The sequence below is a fragment of the Oncorhynchus kisutch genome, unplaced genomic scaffold (assembly GCF_002021735.2).
Source record: "Oncorhynchus kisutch isolate 150728-3 unplaced genomic scaffold, Okis_V2 scaffold2168, whole genome shotgun sequence".
NCBI lineage: Eukaryota > Metazoa > Chordata > Actinopteri > Salmoniformes > Salmonidae > Oncorhynchus > Oncorhynchus kisutch.
In genome coordinates, this window is record NW_022264113.1 from 19,110 (window position 1) to 34,801 (window position 15,692).

The 15,692-nt window shown below is 41.3% G+C and overlaps 17 non-coding genes across 17 annotated transcripts; all 17 read right to left on the reverse strand.

Moving 5' to 3' along the window:
* Window positions 1-436: 436 nt before the first annotated feature.
* On the reverse strand, window positions 437-508 carry trnaa-ugc (transfer RNA alanine (anticodon UGC)). The gene has a single exon. It is a non-coding gene; the product is annotated as a tRNA-Ala (tRNA).
* Window positions 509-1,728: 1,220 nt separating this feature from the next.
* trnat-cgu (transfer RNA threonine (anticodon CGU)) lies at window positions 1,729-1,800 on the reverse strand. The gene has a single exon. It is a non-coding gene; the product is annotated as a tRNA-Thr (tRNA).
* Window positions 1,801-2,249: 449 nt separating this feature from the next.
* On the reverse strand, window positions 2,250-2,321 carry trnaa-ugc (transfer RNA alanine (anticodon UGC)). The gene has a single exon. It is a non-coding gene; the product is annotated as a tRNA-Ala (tRNA).
* Window positions 2,322-3,541: 1,220 nt separating this feature from the next.
* trnat-cgu (transfer RNA threonine (anticodon CGU)) lies at window positions 3,542-3,613 on the reverse strand. The gene has a single exon. It is a non-coding gene; the product is annotated as a tRNA-Thr (tRNA).
* Window positions 3,614-4,061: 448 nt separating this feature from the next.
* On the reverse strand, window positions 4,062-4,133 carry trnaa-ugc (transfer RNA alanine (anticodon UGC)). The gene has a single exon. It is a non-coding gene; the product is annotated as a tRNA-Ala (tRNA).
* Window positions 4,134-5,353: 1,220 nt separating this feature from the next.
* Window positions 5,354-5,425, reverse strand: trnat-cgu (transfer RNA threonine (anticodon CGU)). Its single transcript has one exon. It is a non-coding gene; the product is annotated as a tRNA-Thr (tRNA).
* Window positions 5,426-5,873: 448 nt separating this feature from the next.
* On the reverse strand, window positions 5,874-5,945 carry trnaa-ugc (transfer RNA alanine (anticodon UGC)). The gene has a single exon. It is a non-coding gene; the product is annotated as a tRNA-Ala (tRNA).
* A 408-nt stretch (window positions 5,946-6,353) lies between these two features.
* trnat-cgu (transfer RNA threonine (anticodon CGU)) lies at window positions 6,354-6,425 on the reverse strand. The gene has a single exon. It is a non-coding gene; the product is annotated as a tRNA-Thr (tRNA).
* Window positions 6,426-6,870: 445 nt separating this feature from the next.
* Window positions 6,871-6,942, reverse strand: trnaa-ugc (transfer RNA alanine (anticodon UGC)). Its single transcript has one exon. It is a non-coding gene; the product is annotated as a tRNA-Ala (tRNA).
* A 1,220-nt stretch (window positions 6,943-8,162) lies between these two features.
* On the reverse strand, window positions 8,163-8,234 carry trnat-cgu (transfer RNA threonine (anticodon CGU)). Its single transcript has one exon. It is a non-coding gene; the product is annotated as a tRNA-Thr (tRNA).
* A 452-nt stretch (window positions 8,235-8,686) lies between these two features.
* Window positions 8,687-8,758, reverse strand: trnaa-ugc (transfer RNA alanine (anticodon UGC)). Its single transcript has one exon. It is a non-coding gene; the product is annotated as a tRNA-Ala (tRNA).
* A 1,220-nt stretch (window positions 8,759-9,978) lies between these two features.
* On the reverse strand, window positions 9,979-10,050 carry trnat-cgu (transfer RNA threonine (anticodon CGU)). Its single transcript has one exon. It is a non-coding gene; the product is annotated as a tRNA-Thr (tRNA).
* A 451-nt stretch (window positions 10,051-10,501) lies between these two features.
* Window positions 10,502-10,573, reverse strand: trnaa-ugc (transfer RNA alanine (anticodon UGC)). The gene has a single exon. It is a non-coding gene; the product is annotated as a tRNA-Ala (tRNA).
* A 1,220-nt stretch (window positions 10,574-11,793) lies between these two features.
* trnat-cgu (transfer RNA threonine (anticodon CGU)) lies at window positions 11,794-11,865 on the reverse strand. Its single transcript has one exon. It is a non-coding gene; the product is annotated as a tRNA-Thr (tRNA).
* Window positions 11,866-12,316: 451 nt separating this feature from the next.
* trnaa-ugc (transfer RNA alanine (anticodon UGC)) lies at window positions 12,317-12,388 on the reverse strand. Its single transcript has one exon. It is a non-coding gene; the product is annotated as a tRNA-Ala (tRNA).
* Window positions 12,389-13,608: 1,220 nt separating this feature from the next.
* Window positions 13,609-13,680, reverse strand: trnat-cgu (transfer RNA threonine (anticodon CGU)). Its single transcript has one exon. It is a non-coding gene; the product is annotated as a tRNA-Thr (tRNA).
* A 450-nt stretch (window positions 13,681-14,130) lies between these two features.
* trnaa-ugc (transfer RNA alanine (anticodon UGC)) lies at window positions 14,131-14,202 on the reverse strand. Its single transcript has one exon. It is a non-coding gene; the product is annotated as a tRNA-Ala (tRNA).
* Window positions 14,203-15,692: the final 1,490 nt, after the last annotated feature.

Consider the following 15,692-nt stretch of genomic DNA (forward strand, 5'->3'; position numbering starts at 1 on the left):
TATATATATATATTTCAACATTCTGGAAAGTAGTAATTGTGCAAATGTGAATTTGGCACACAAACTCAGTGGAGAAAGGACCTCATACATATATAGCATGTACTCCCCCTCTGAGCTTCCATCCCATTTAATTTGCAGATAAAATGCAATATCAATACAATGTACTTTATATATACACCACTCCATTGAAACTACAATGAAATGATAGCAGCAATTCTTAAAACAGGTACGGACAGGGATCGAAAACATGAACTTCAGTTTTTGAAAATGATGCCATAAAAGTTGGCAACCATGCCACTTCTGTTCTATAAATGTACTAACAGGGATTGAACGCATGTTCTTCAGATTAAAAGACAAAATGATTTAGCACATCTCTGTTTCCTGCTTAGAATTTCAACATTGTGGAAAGTAGAAGTTGGGTCTTTGCAAAAAATCATGGAGAAGCTGGGGATTGAACCTAGGACCTCATACATGCAAAGCATGCACTCTACCACTGAGCTACACCCCCTTTCTGGGAACAAAAAAATTGTTTCTTATTTTATTACATTTCAACTTTATTATACCAGGTAAGCCAGTTAAGAACAAGTTCTCATACACAACTGCGACCTGGCCAAGATAAAGCAAAGCAGTGCAATTCATTTGCAGTCTGGACGCGGAGGGGTGAACATCTCCTGCTCTGACTGCAGATGGGCATCTCCTGCTCTGACTGCAGCTGGAAGGGACTGCTGCGCGAGGACTAGGCTGCCTGTGAGTGCTTTGATAAGGCGGAGCTTTACCTAGCATAGACTTACAGATGACCTGGAGCCAGTGGTTCTGGCGACGAGTTACACATGGAACAAATAAGCGCATATTCAATAACAAAATAGCCAGTGGTTCTGGCGACGAATATGTAGCGAGGGCCAGCCGACTAGAGCATACAGGTCGCAGTGGCCATATCAAGACAATTGACCTTTTCTTTACACTGTTGTGATGAAAGTACATTCCCATAATATCAGCTATCTACCATAAATGTCGAACATGGATTGAAACCATGTGCTTCAGTTAACAAAAACAGATGACATTTTACATCTTTTTCATTCTTAGAATGTCAACATTGTGGAAAGTGGGAGTTGTGCAAAAGCTAATTTACCAAGTGAATACTCTCAAAAGACAAGTTGGGGAATACTGTAGGACAGCAAACATGTAAAGTGGCTCTATCGTAGAGATACTTCCCCTTAAAATAATAGTTGTTTTCAAATATTGATACAACATGATTTTTCTACAAAGTCCTCCAATGAATCTAAATTTCCATGGAATTGGATGTCTTTTCTATAAAGCCAAGGATGGGATTTGAACCCATGGTCTTCGGTTTACAAGAACGACACCTTTATTATACCAGGTAAGCCAGTTAAGAACAAGTTCTCATACACAACTGCGACCTGGCGAAGATAAAGCAAAGCAGTGCAATTCATTTGCAGTCTGGACGCGGAGGGGTGAACATCTCCTGCTCTGACTGCAGCTGGAAGGGACTGCTGTGCGAGGACTAGGCCGCCTGTGAGTGCTTTGATAAGGCGGAGCTTTACCTAGCCTAGACTTACAGATGACCTGGAGCCAGTGGTTCTGGCGACGAGTTACACATGGAACAAACTAGCGCACAGTCAATAACAAAATAGTAGGGATTTGTTTTTTAAAGGCAATAAATATGCCATAGAATCTAAATTTCCATGGAATTGGATGTCTTTTCTTTAAAGGCACGGATGGGATTTGAACCCATGGTCTTCGGTTTACGAGACCGACGCCTTACCACTTGGCCACCATGCCCTCTATACTGCAATATATATATATATATCAACATTCTGGAAAGTAGTAATTGTGCAAATGTGAATTTGGCACACAAACTCAGTGGAGAAAGGACCTCATACATATATAGCATGCACTCCCCCTCTGAGCTTCCATCCCATTTAATTTGCAGATAAAACGCAATATCAATACAATGTACTTTATATATACACCACTCCATTGAAACTACAATGAGATGATAGCAGCAATTCTTAAAACAGGTACGGAGAGGGATCGAAAACATGAACTTCAGTTTTTGAAAATGATGCCATAAAAGTTGGCAACCATGCCACTTCTGTTCTATAAATGTACTAACAGGGATTGAACGCATGTTCTTCAGATTAAAAGACAAAATGATTTAGCACATCTCTGTTTCCTGCTTAGAATTTCAACATTGTGGAAAGTAGAAGTTGGGTCTTTGCAAAAAATCATGGAGAAGCTGGGGATTGAACCTAGGACCTCATACATGCAAAGCATGCACTCTACCACTGAGCTACACCCCCTTTCTGGGAACAAAAAAATTGTTTCTTATTTTATTACATTTCAACTTTATTATACCAGGTAAGCCAGTTAAGAACAAGTTCTCATACACAACTGCGACCTGGCCAAGATAAAGCAAAGCAGTGCAATTCATTTGCAGTCTGGACGCGGAGGGGTGAACATCTCCTGCTCTGACTGCAGATGGGCATCTCCTGCTCTGACTGCAGCTGGAAGGGACTGCTGCGCGAGGACTAGGCTGCCTGTGAGTGCTTTGATAAGGCGGAGCTTTACCTAGCATAGACTTACAGATGACCTGGAGCCAGTGGTTCTGGCGACGAGTTACACATGGAACAAATAAGCGCATATTCAATAACAAAATAGCCAGTGGTTCTGGCGACGAATATGTAGCGAGGGCCAGCCGACTAGAGCATACAGGTCGCAGTGGCCATATCAAGACAATTGACCTTTTCTTTACACTGTTGTGATGAAAGTACATTCCCATAATATCAGCTATCTACCATAAATGTCGAACATGGATTGAAACCATGTGCTTCAGTTAACAAAAACAGATGACATTTTACATCTTTTTCATTCTTAGAATGTCAACATTGTGGAAAGTGGGAGTTGTGCAAAAGCTAATTTACCAAGTGAATACTCTCAAAAGACAAGTTGGGGAATACTGTAGGACAGCAAACATGTAAAGTGGCTCTATCGTAGAGATACTTCCCCTTAAAATAATAGTTGTTTTCAAATATTGATACAACATGATTTTTCTACAAAGTCCTCCAATGAATCTAAATTTCCATGGAATTGGATGTCTTTTCTATAAAGCCAAGGATGGGATTTGAACCCATGGTCTTCGGTTTACAAGACCGACACCTTTATTATACCAGGTAAGCCAGTTAAGAACAAGTTCTCATACACAACTGCGACCTGGCGAAGATAAAGCAAAGCAGTGCAATTCATTTGCAGTCTGGACGCGGAGGGGTGAACATCTCCTGCTCTGACTGCAGCTGGAAGGGACTGCTGTGCGAGGACTAGGCCGCCTGTGAGTGCTTTGATAAGGCGGAGCTTTACCTAGCCTAGACTTACAGATGACCTGGAGCCAGTGGTTCTGGCGACGAGTTACACATGGAACAAACTAGCGCACAGTCAATAACAAAATAGTAGGGATTTGTTTTTTAAAGGCAATAAATATGCCATAGAATCTAAATTTCCATGGAATTGGATGTCTTTTCTTTAAAGGCACGGATGGGATTTGAACCCATGGTCTTCGGCTTACGAGACCGACGCCTTACCACTTGGCCACCATGCCTCTCTATACTGCAATATATATATATATCAACATTCTGGAAAGTAGTAATTGTGCAAATGTGAATTTGGCACACAAACTCAGTGGAGAAAGGACCTCATACATATATAGCATGCACTCCCCCTCTGAGCTTCCATCCCATTTAATTTGCAGATAAAACGCAATGTCAATACAATGTACTTTATATATACACCACTCCATTGAAACTACAATGAGATGATAGCAGCAATTCTTAAAACAGGTACGGAGAGGGATCGAAAACATGAACTTCAGTTTTTGAAAATGATGCCATAAAAGTTGGCCACCATGCCACTTCTGTTCTATAAATGTACTAACAGGGATTGAACGCATGTTCTTCAGATTAAAAGACAAAATGATTTAGCACATCTCTGTTTCCTGCTTAGAATTTCAACATTGTGGAAAGTAGAAGTTGGGTCTTTGCAAAAAATCATGGAGAAGCTGGGGATTGAACCTAGGACATCATACATGCAAAGCATGCACTCTACCACTGAGCTACACCCCCTTTCTGGGAACAAAAAAATAGTTTCTTATTTTATTACATTTCAACTTTATTATACCAGGTAAGCCAGTTAAGAACAAGTTCTCATACACAACTGCGACCTGGCCAAGATAAAGCAAAGCAGTGCAATTCATTTGCAGTCTGGACGCGGAGGGGTGAACATCTCCTGCTCTGACTGCAGATGGGCATCTCCTGCTCTGACTGCAGCTGGAAGGGACTGCTGCGCGAGGACTAGGCTGCCTGTGAGTGCTTTGATAAGGCGGAGCTTTACCTAGCATAGACTTACAGATGACCTTGAGCCAGTGGTTCTGGCGACGAGTTACACATGGAACAAATAAGCGCATATTCAATAACAAAATAGCCAGTGGTTCTGGCGACGAATATGTAGCGAGGGCCAGCCGACTAGAGCATACAGGTCGCAGTGGCCATATCAAGACAATTGACCTTTTCTTTACACTGTTGTGATGAAAGTACATTCCCATAATATCAGCTATCTACCATAAATGTCGAACATGGATTGAAACCATGTGCTTCAGTTAACAAAAACAGATGACATTTTACATATTTTTCATTCTTAGAATGTCAACATTGTGGAAAGTGGGAGTTGTGCAAAAGCTAATTTAACAAGTGAATACTCTCAAAAGACAAGTTGGGGAATACTGTAGGACAGCAAACATGTAAAGTGGCTCTATCGTAGAGATACTTCCCCTTAAAATAATAGTTGTGTTCAAATATTGATACAACATGATTTTTCTACAAAGTCCTCCAATGAATCTAAATTTCCATGGAATTGGATGTCTTTTCTATAAAGGCAAGGATGGGATTTGAACCCATGGTCTTCGGTTTACAAGAACGACACCTTTATTATACCAGGTAAGCCAGTTAAGAACAAGTTCTCATACACAACTGCGACCTGGCGAAGATAAAGCAAAGCAGTGCAATTCATTTGCAATCTGGACGCGGAGGGGTGAACATCTCCTGCTCTGACTGCAGCTGGAAGGGACTGCTGTGCGAGGACTAGGCCGCCTGTGAGTGCTTTGATAAGGCGGAGCTTTACCTAGCCTAGACTTACAGATGACCTGGAGCCAGTGGTTCTGGCGACGAGTTACACATGGAACAAACTAGCGCACAGTCAATAACAAAATAGTAGGGATTTGTTTTTTAAAGGCAATAAATATGCCATAGAATCTAAATTTCCATGGAATTGGATGTCTTTTCTTTAAAGGCACGGATGGGATTTGAACCCATGGTCTTCGGTTTACGAGACCGACGCCTTACCACTTGGCCACCATGCCCCTCTATACTGCAATATATATATATATCAACATTCTGGAAAGTAGTAATTGTGCAAATGTGAATTTGGCACACAAACTCAGTGGAGAAAGGACCTCATACATATATAGCATGCACTCCCCCTCTGAGCTTCCATCCCATTTAATTTGCAGATAAAATGCAATATCAATACAATGTACTTTATATATACACCACTCCATTGAAACTACAATGAGATGATAGCAGCAATTCTTAAAACAGGTACGGAGAGGGATCTAAAACATGAACTTCAGTTTTTGAAAATGATGCCATAAAAGTTGGCCACCATGCCACTTCTGTTCTATAAATGTACTAACAGGGATTGAACGCATGTTCTTCAGATTAAAAGACAAAATGATTTAGCACATCTCTGTTTCCTGCTTAGAATTTCAACATTGTGGAAAGTAGAAGTTGGGTCTTTGCAAAAAATCATGGAGAAGCTGGGGATTGAACCTAGGACCTCATACATGCAAAGCATGCACTCTACCACTGAGCTACACCCCCTTTCTGGGAACAAAAAAATTGTTTCTTATTTTATTACATTTCAACTTTATTATACCAGGTAAGCCAGTTAAGAACAAGTTCTCATACACAACTGCGACCTGGCCAAGATAAAGCAAAGCAGTGCAATTCATTTGCAGTCTGGACGCGGAGGGGTGAACATCTCCTGCTCTGACTGCAGCTGGAAGGGACTGCTGTGCGAGGACTAGGCCGCCTGTGAGTGCTTTGATAAGGCGGAGCTTTACCTAGCCTAGACTTACAGATGACCTGGAGCCAGTGGTTCTGGCGACGAGTTACACATGGAACAAACTAGCGCACAGTCAATAACAAAATAGTAGGGATTTGTTTTTTAAAGGCAATAAATATGCCATAGAATCTAAATTTCCATGGAATTGGAGGTCTTTTCTATAAAGGCACGGATGGGATTTGAACCCATGGTCTTCGGTTTACGAGACCGACGCCTTACCACTTGGCCACCATGCCCCTATATACTGCAATATATATATATATCAACATTCTGGAAAGTAGTAATTGTGCAAATGTGAATTTGGCACACAAACTCAGTGGAGAAAGGACCTCATACATATATAGCATGCACTCCCCCTCTGAGCTTCCATCCCATTTAATTTGCAGATAAAACGCAATGTCAATACAATGTACTTTATATATACACCACTCCATTGAAACTACAATGAGATGATAGCAGCAATTCTTAAAACAGGTACGGAGAGGGATCGAAAACATGAACTTCAGTTTTTGAAAATGATGCCATAAAAGTTGGCCACCATGCCACTTCTGTTCTATAAATGTACTAACAGGGATTGAACTCATGTTTTCAGTTAACAAAAACAGATGACTTTTTACATCTATTTCATTCTTAGAATGTCAACATTGTGGAAAGTAGAAGTTGGGTCTTTGCAAAAAATCATGGAGAAGCTGGGGATTGAAACTAGGACCTCATACATGCAAAGCATGCACTCTACCACTGAGCTACACCCCCTTTCTGGGAACAAAACAATAGTTTCTTATTTTATTACATTTCAACTTTATTATACCAGGTAAGCCAGTTAAGAACAAGTTCTCATACACAACTGCGACCTGGCCAAGATAAAGCAAAGCAGTGCAATTCATTTGCAGTCTGGACGCGGAGGGGTGAACATCTCCTGCTCTGACTGCAGATGGGCATCTCCTGCTCTGACTGCAGCTGGAAGGGACTGCTGCGCGAGGACTAGGCTGCCTGTGAGTGCTTTGATAAGGCGGAGCTTTACCTAGCATAGACTTACAGATGACCTTGAGCCAGTGGTTCTGGCAACGAGTTACACATGGAACAAATAAGCGCATATTCAATAACAAAATAGCCAGTGGTTCTGGCGACGAATATGTAGCGAGGGCCAGCCGACTAGAGCATACAGGTCGCAGTGGCCATATCAAGACAATTGACCTTTTCTTTACACTGTTGTGATGAAAGTACATTCCCATAATATCAGCTATCTACCATAAATGTCGAACATGGATTGAAACCATGTGCTTCAGTTAACAAAAACAGATGACATTTTACATATTTTTCATTCTTAGAATGTCAACATTGTGGAAAGTGGGAGTTGTGCAAAAGCTAATTTAACAAGTGAATACTCTCAAAAGACAAGTTGGGGAATACTGTAGGACAGCAAACATGTAAAGTGGCTCTATCGTAGAGATACTTCCCCTTAAAATAATAGTTGTGTTCAAATATTGATACAACATGATTTTTCTACAAAGTCCTCCAATGAATCTAAATTTCCATGGAATTGGATGTCTTTTCTATAAAGGCAAGGATGGGATTTGAACCCATGGTCTTCGGTTTACAAGACCGACACCTTTATTATACCAGGTAAGCCAGTTAAGAACAAGTTCTCATACACAACTGCGACCTGGCGAAGATAAAGCAAAGCAGTGCAATTCATTTGCAGTCTGGACGCGGAGGGGTGAACATCTCCTGCTCTGACTGCAGCTGGAAGGGACTGCTGTGCGAGGACTAGGCCGCCTGTGAGTGCTTTGATAAGGCGGAGCTTTACCTAGCCTAGACTTACAGATGACCTGGAGCCAGTGGTTCTGGCGACGAGTTACACATGGAACAAACTAGCGCACAGTCAATAACAAAATAGTAGGGATTTGTTTTTTAAAGGCAATAAATATGCCATAGAATCTAAATTTCCATGGAATTGGATGTCTTTTCTATAAAGGCACGGATGGGATTTGAACCCATGGTCTTCGGTTTACGAGACCGACGCCTTACCACTTGGCCACCATGCCACTCTATACTGCAACATATATATATATATTTCAACATTCTGGAAAGTAGTAATTGTGCAAATGTGAATTTGGCACACAAACTCAGTGGAGAAAGGACCTCATACATATATAGCATGTACTCCCCCTCTGAGCTTCCATCCCATTTAATTTGCAGATAAAACGCAATGTCAATACAATGTACTTTATATATACACCACTCCATTGAAACTACAATGAAATGATAGCAGCAATTCTTAAAACAGGTACGGACAGGGATCGAAAACATGAACTTCAGTTTTTGAAAATGATGCCATAAAAGTTGGCAACCATGCCACTTCTGTTCTATAAATGTACTAACAGGGATTGAACGCATGTTCTTCAGATTAAAAGACAAAATGATTTAGCACATCTCTGTTTCCTGCTTAGAATTTCAACATTGTGGAAAGTAGAAGTTGGGTCTTTGCAAAAAATCATGGAGAAGCTGGGGATTGAACCTAGGACCTCATACATGCAAAGCATGCACTCTACCACTGAGCTACACCCCCTTTCTGGGAACAAAAAAATTGTTTCTTATTTTATTACATTTCAACTTTATTATACCAGGTAAGCCAGTTAAGAACAAGTTCTCATACACAACTGCGACCTGGCCAAGATAAAGCAAAGCAGTGCAATTCATTTGCAGTCTGGACGCGGAGGGGTGAACATCTCCTGCTCTGACTGCAGATGGGCATCTCCTGCTCTGACTGCAGCTGGAAGGGACTGCTGCGCGAGGACTAGGCTGCCTGTGAGTGCTTTGATAAGGCGGAGCTTTACCTAGCATAGACTTACAGATGACCTGGAGCCAGTGGTTCTGGCGACGAGTTACACATGGAACAAATAAGCGCATATTCAATAACAAAATAGCCAGTGGTTCTGGCGACGAATATGTAGCGAGGGCCAGCCGACTAGAGCATACAGGTCGCAGTGGCCATATCAAGACAATTGACCTTTTCTTTACACTGTTGTGATGAAAGTACATTCCCATAATATCAGCTATCTACCATAAATGTCGAACATGGATTGAAACCATGTGCTTCAGTTAACAAAAACAGATGACATTTTACATCTTTTTCATTCTTAGAATGTCAACATTGTGGAAAGTGGGAGTTGTGCAAAAGCTAATTTACCAAGTGAATACTCTCAAAAGACAAGTTGGGGAATACTGTAGGACAGCAAACATGTAAAGTGGCTCTATCGTAGAGATACTTCCCCTTAAAATAATAGTTGTTTTCAAATATTGATACAACATGATTTTTCTACAAAGTCCTCCAATGAATCTAAATTTCCATGGAATTGGATGTCTTTTCTATAAAGCCAAGGATGGGATTTGAACCCATGGTCTTCGGTTTACAAGAACGACACCTTTATTATACCAGGTAAGCCAGTTAAGAACAAGTTCTCATACACAACTGCGACCTGGCGAAGATAAAGCAAAGCAGTGCAATTCATTTGCAGTCTGGACGCGGAGGGGTGAACATCTCCTGCTCTGACTGCAGCTGGAAGGGACTGCTGTGCGAGGACTAGGCCGCCTGTGAGTGCTTTGATAAGGCGGAGCTTTACCTAGCCTAGACTTACAGATGACCTGGAGCCAGTGGTTCTGGCGACGAGTTACACATGGAACAAACTAGCGCACAGTCAATAACAAAATAGTAGGGATTTGTTTTTTAAAGGCAATAAATATGCCATAGAATCTAAATTTCCATGGAATTGGATGTCTTTTCTATAAAGGCACGGATGGGATTTGAACCCATGGTCTTCGGTTTACGAGACCGACGCCTTACCACTTGGCCACCATGCCACTCTATACTGCAATATATATATATATATACAACATTCTGGAAAGTAGTAATTGTGCAAATGTGAATTTGGCACACAAACTCAGTGGAGAAAGGACCTCATACATATATAGCATGTACTCCCCCTCTGAGCTTCCATCCCATTTAATTTGCAGATAAAATGCAATATCAATACAATGTACTTTATATATACACCACTCCATTGAAACTACAATGAAATGATAGCAGCAATTCTTAAAACAGGTACGGACAGGGATCGAAAACATGAACTTCAGTTTTTGAAAATGATGCCATAAAAGTTGGCAACCATGCCACTTCTGTTCTATAAATGTACTAACAGGGATTGAACGCATGTTCTTCAGATTAAAAGACAAAATGATTTAGCACATCTCTGTTTCCTGCTTAGAATTTCAACATTGTGGAAAGTAGAAGTTGGGTCTTTGCAAAAAATCATGGAGAAGCTGGGGATTGAACCTAGGACCTCATACATGCAAAGCATGCACTCTACCACTGAGCTACACCCCCTTTCTGGGAACAAAAAAATTGTTTCTTATTTTATTACATTTCAACTTTATTATACCAGGTAAGCCAGTTAAGAACAAGTTCTCATACACAACTGCGACCTGGCCAAGATAAAGCAAAGCAGTGCAATTCATTTGCAGTCTGGACGCGGAGGGGTGAACATCTCCTGCTCTGACTGCAGATGGGCATCTCCTGCTCTGACTGCAGCTGGAAGGGACTGCTGCGCGAGGACTAGGCTGCCTGTGAGTGCTTTGATAAGGCGGAGCTTTACCTAGCATAGACTTACAGATGACCTGGAGCCAGTGGTTCTGGCGACGAGTTACACATGGAACAAATAAGCGCATATTCAATAACAAAATAGCCAGTGGTTCTGGCGACGAATATGTAGCGAGGGCCAGCCGACTAGAGCATACAGGTCGCAGTGGCCATATCAAGACAATTGACCTTTTCTTTACACTGTTGTGATGAAAGTACATTCCCATAATATCAGCTATCTACCATAAATGTCGAACATGGATTGAAACCATGTGCTTCAGTTAACAAAAACAGATGACATTTTACATCTTTTTCATTCTTAGAATGTCAACATTGTGGAAAGTGGGAGTTGTGCAAAAGCTAATTTACCAAGTGAATACTCTCAAAAGACAAGTTGGGGAATACTGTAGGACAGCAAACATGTAAAGTGGCTCTATCGTAGAGATACTTCCCCTTAAAATAATAGTTGTTTTCAAATATTGATACAACATGATTTTTCTACAAAGTCCTCCAATGAATCTAAATTTCCATGGAATTGGATGTCTTTTCTATAAAGCCAAGGATGGGATTTGAACCCATGGTCTTCGGTTTACAAGAACGACACCTTTATTATACCAGGTAAGCCAGTTAAGAACAAGTTCTCATACACAACTGCGACCTGGCGAAGATAAAGCAAAGCAGTGCAATTCATTTGCAGTCTGGACGCGGAGGGGTGAACATCTCCTGCTCTGACTGCAGCTGGAAGGGACTGCTGTGCGAGGACTAGGCCGCCTGTGAGTGCTTTGATAAGGCGGAGCTTTACCTAGCCTAGACTTACAGATGACCTGGAGCCAGTGGTTCTGGCGACGAGTTACACATGGAACAAACTAGCGCACAGTCAATAACAAAATAGTAGGGATTTGTTTTTTAAAGGCAATAAATATGCCATAGAATCTAAATTTCCATGGAATTGGATGTCTTTTCTATAAAGGCACGGATGGGATTTGAACCCATGGTCTTCGGTTTACGAGACCGACGCCTTACCACTTGGCCACCATGCCACTCTATACTGCAACATATATATATATATTCAACATTCTGGAAAGTAGTAATTGTGCAAATGTGAATTTGGCACACAAACTCAGTGGAGAAAGGACCTCATACATATATAGCATGTACTCCCCCTCTGAGCTTCCATCCCATTTAATTTGCAGATAAAACGCAATGTCAATACAATGTACTTTATATATACACCACTCCATTGAAACTACAATGAAATGATAGCAGCAATTCTTAAAACAGGTACGGACAGGGATCGAAAACATGAACTTCAGTTTTTGAAAATGATGCCATAAAAGTTGGCAACCATGCCACTTCTGTTCTATAAATGTACTAACAGGGATTGAACGCATGTTCTTCAGATTAAAAGACAAAATGATTTAGCACATCTCTGTTTCCTGCTTAGAATTTCAACATTGTGGAAAGTAGAAGTTGGGTCTTTGCAAAAAATCATGGAGAAGCTGGGGATTGAACCTAGGACCTCATACATGCAAAGCATGCACTCTACCACTGAGCTACACCCCCTTTCTGGGAACAAAAAAATTGTTTCTTATTTTATTACATTTCAACTTTATTATACCAGGTAAGCCAGTTAAGAACAAGTTCTCATACACAACTGCGACCTGGCCAAGATAAAGCAAAGCAGTGCAATTCATTTGCAGTCTGGACGCGGAGGGGTGAACATCTCCTGCTCTGACTGCAGATGGGCATCTCCTGCTCTGACTGCAGCTGGAAGGGACTGCTGCGCGAGGACTAGGCTGCCTGTGAGTGCTTTGATAAGGCGGAGCTTTACCTAGCATAGACTTACAGATGACCTGGAGCCAGTGGTTCTGGCGACGAGTTACACATGGAACAAATAAGCGCATATTCAATAACAAAATAGCCAGTGGTTCTGGCGACGAATATGTAGCGAGGGCCAGCCGACTAGAGCATACAGGTCGCAGTGGCCATATCAAGACAATTGACCTTTTCTTTACACTGTTGTGATGAAAGTACATTCCCATAATATCAGCTATCTACCATAAATGTCGAACATGGATTGAAACCATGTGCTTCAGTTAACAAAAACAGATGACATTTTACATCTTTTTCATTCTTAGAATGTCAACATTGTGGAAAGTGGGAGTTGTGCAAAAGCTAATTTACCAAGTGAATACTCTCAAAAGACAAGTTGGGGAATACTGTAGGACAGCAAACATGTAAAGTGGCTCTATCGTAGAGATACTTCCCCTTAAAATAATAGTTGTTTTCAAATATTGATACAACATGATTTTTCTACAAAGTCCTCCAATGAATCTAAATTTCCATGGAATTGGATGTCTTTTCTATAAAGCCAAGGATGGGATTTGAACCCATGGTCTTCGGTTTACAAGAACGACACCTTTATTATACCAGGTAAGCCAGTTAAGAACAAGTTCTCATACACAACTGCGACCTGGCGAAGATAAAGCAAAGCAGTGCAATTCATTTGCAGTCTGGACGCGGAGGGGTGAACATCTCCTGCTCTGACTGCAGCTGGAAGGGACTGCTGTGCGAGGACTAGGCCGCCTGTGAGTGCTTTGATAAGGCGGAGCTTTACCTAGCCTAGACTTACAGATGACCTGGAGCCAGTGGTTCTGGCGACGAGTTACACATGGAACAAACTAGCGCACAGTCAATAACAAAATAGTAGGGATTTGTTTTTTAAAGGCAATAAATATGCCATAGAATCTAAATTTCCATGGAATTGGATGTCTTTTCTATAAAGGCACGGATGGGATTTGAACCCATGGTCTTCGGTTTACGAGACCGACGCCTTACCACTTGGCCACCATGCCACTCTATACTGCAATATATATATATATATCAACATTCTGGAAAGTAGTAATTGTGCAAATGTGAATTTGGCACACAAACTCAGTGGAGAAAGGACCTCATACATATATAGCATGTACTCCCCCTCTGAGCTTCCATCCCATTTAATTTGCAGATAAAATGCAATATCAATACAATGTACTTTATATATACACCACTCCATTGAAACTACAATGAAATGATAGCAGCAATTCTTAAAACAGGTACGGACAGGGATCGAAAACATGAACTTCAGTTTTTGAAAATGATGCCATAAAAGTTGGCAACCATGCCACTTCTGTTCTATAAATGTACTAACAGGGATTGAACGCATGTTCTTCAGATTAAAAGACAAAATGATTTAGCACATCTCTGTTTCCTGCTTAGAATTTCAACATTGTGGAAAGTAGAAGTTGGGTCTTTGCAAAAAATCATGGAGAAGCTGGGGATTGAACCTAGGACCTCATACATGCAAAGCATGCACTCTACCACTGAGCTACACCCCCTTTCTGGGAACAAAAAAATTGTTTCTTATTTTATTACATTTCAACTTTATTATACCAGGTAAGCCAGTTAAGAACAAGTTCTCATACACAACTGCGACCTGGCCAAGATAAGCAAAGCAGTGCAATTCATTTGCAGTCTGGACGCGGAGGGGTGAACATCTCCTGCTCTGACTGCAGATGGGCATCTCCTGCTCTGACTGCAGCTGGAAGGGACTGCTGCGCGAGGACTAGGCTGCCTGTGAGTGCTTTGATAAGGCGGAGCTTTACCTAGCATAGACTTACAGATGACCTGGAGCCAGTGGTTCTGGCGACGAGTTACACATGGAACAAATAAGCGCATATTCAATAACAAAATAGCCAGTGGTTCTGGCGACGAATATGTAGCGAGGGCCAGCCGACTAGAGCATACAGGTCGCAGTGGCCATATCAAGACAATTGACCTTTTCTTTACACTGTTGTGATGAAAGTACATTCCCATAATATCAGCTATCTACCATAAATGTCGAACATGGATTGAAACCATGTGCTTCAGTTAACAAAAACAGATGACATTTTACATCTTTTTCATTCTTAGAATGTCAACATTGTGGAAAGTGGGAGTTGTGCAAAAGCTAATTTACCAAGTGAATACTCTCAAAAGACAAGTTGGGGAATACTGTAGGACAGCAAACATGTAAAGTGGCTCTATCGTAGAGATACTTCCCCTTAAAATAATAGTTGTTTTCAAATATGATACAACATGATTTTTCTACAAAGTCCTCCAATGAATCTAAATTTCCATGGAATTGGATGTCTTTTCTATAAAGCCAAGGATGGGATTTGAACCCATGGTCTTCGGTTTACAAGAACGACACCTTTATTATACCAGGTAAGCCAGTTAAGAACAAGTTCTCATACACAACTGCGACCTGGCGAAGATAAAGCAAAGCAGTGCAATTCATTTGCAGTCTGGACGCGGAGGGGTGAACATCTCCTGCTCTGACTGCAGCTGGAAGGGACTGCTGTGCGAGGACTAGGCCGCCTGTGAGTGCTTTGATAAGGCGGAGCTTTACCTAGCCTAGACTTACAGATGACCTGGAGCCAGTGGTTCTGGCGACGAGTTACACATGGAACAAACTAGCGCACAGTCAATAACAAAATAGTAGGGATTTGTTTTTTAAAGGCAATAAATATGCCATAGAATCTAAATTTCCATGGAATTGGATGTCTTTTCTATAAAGGCACGGATGGGATTTGAACCCATGGTCTTCGGTTACGAGACCGACGCCTTACCCACTTGGCCACCAATGCCACGCGAGTACTGCAATATATATATATATATACTTACAACATTCTGGAAAGTAGTATTGTGCAATGTGAATTTGGCACACAAACGCAGTGGAGAAAGGACCTCATACATATATAGCTAATGTACTCCTCCCTCTGAGCTTCCATCTCCATTTAATTTGCAGATAAATGCAATATCAATACAATGTACTTTATATATACAC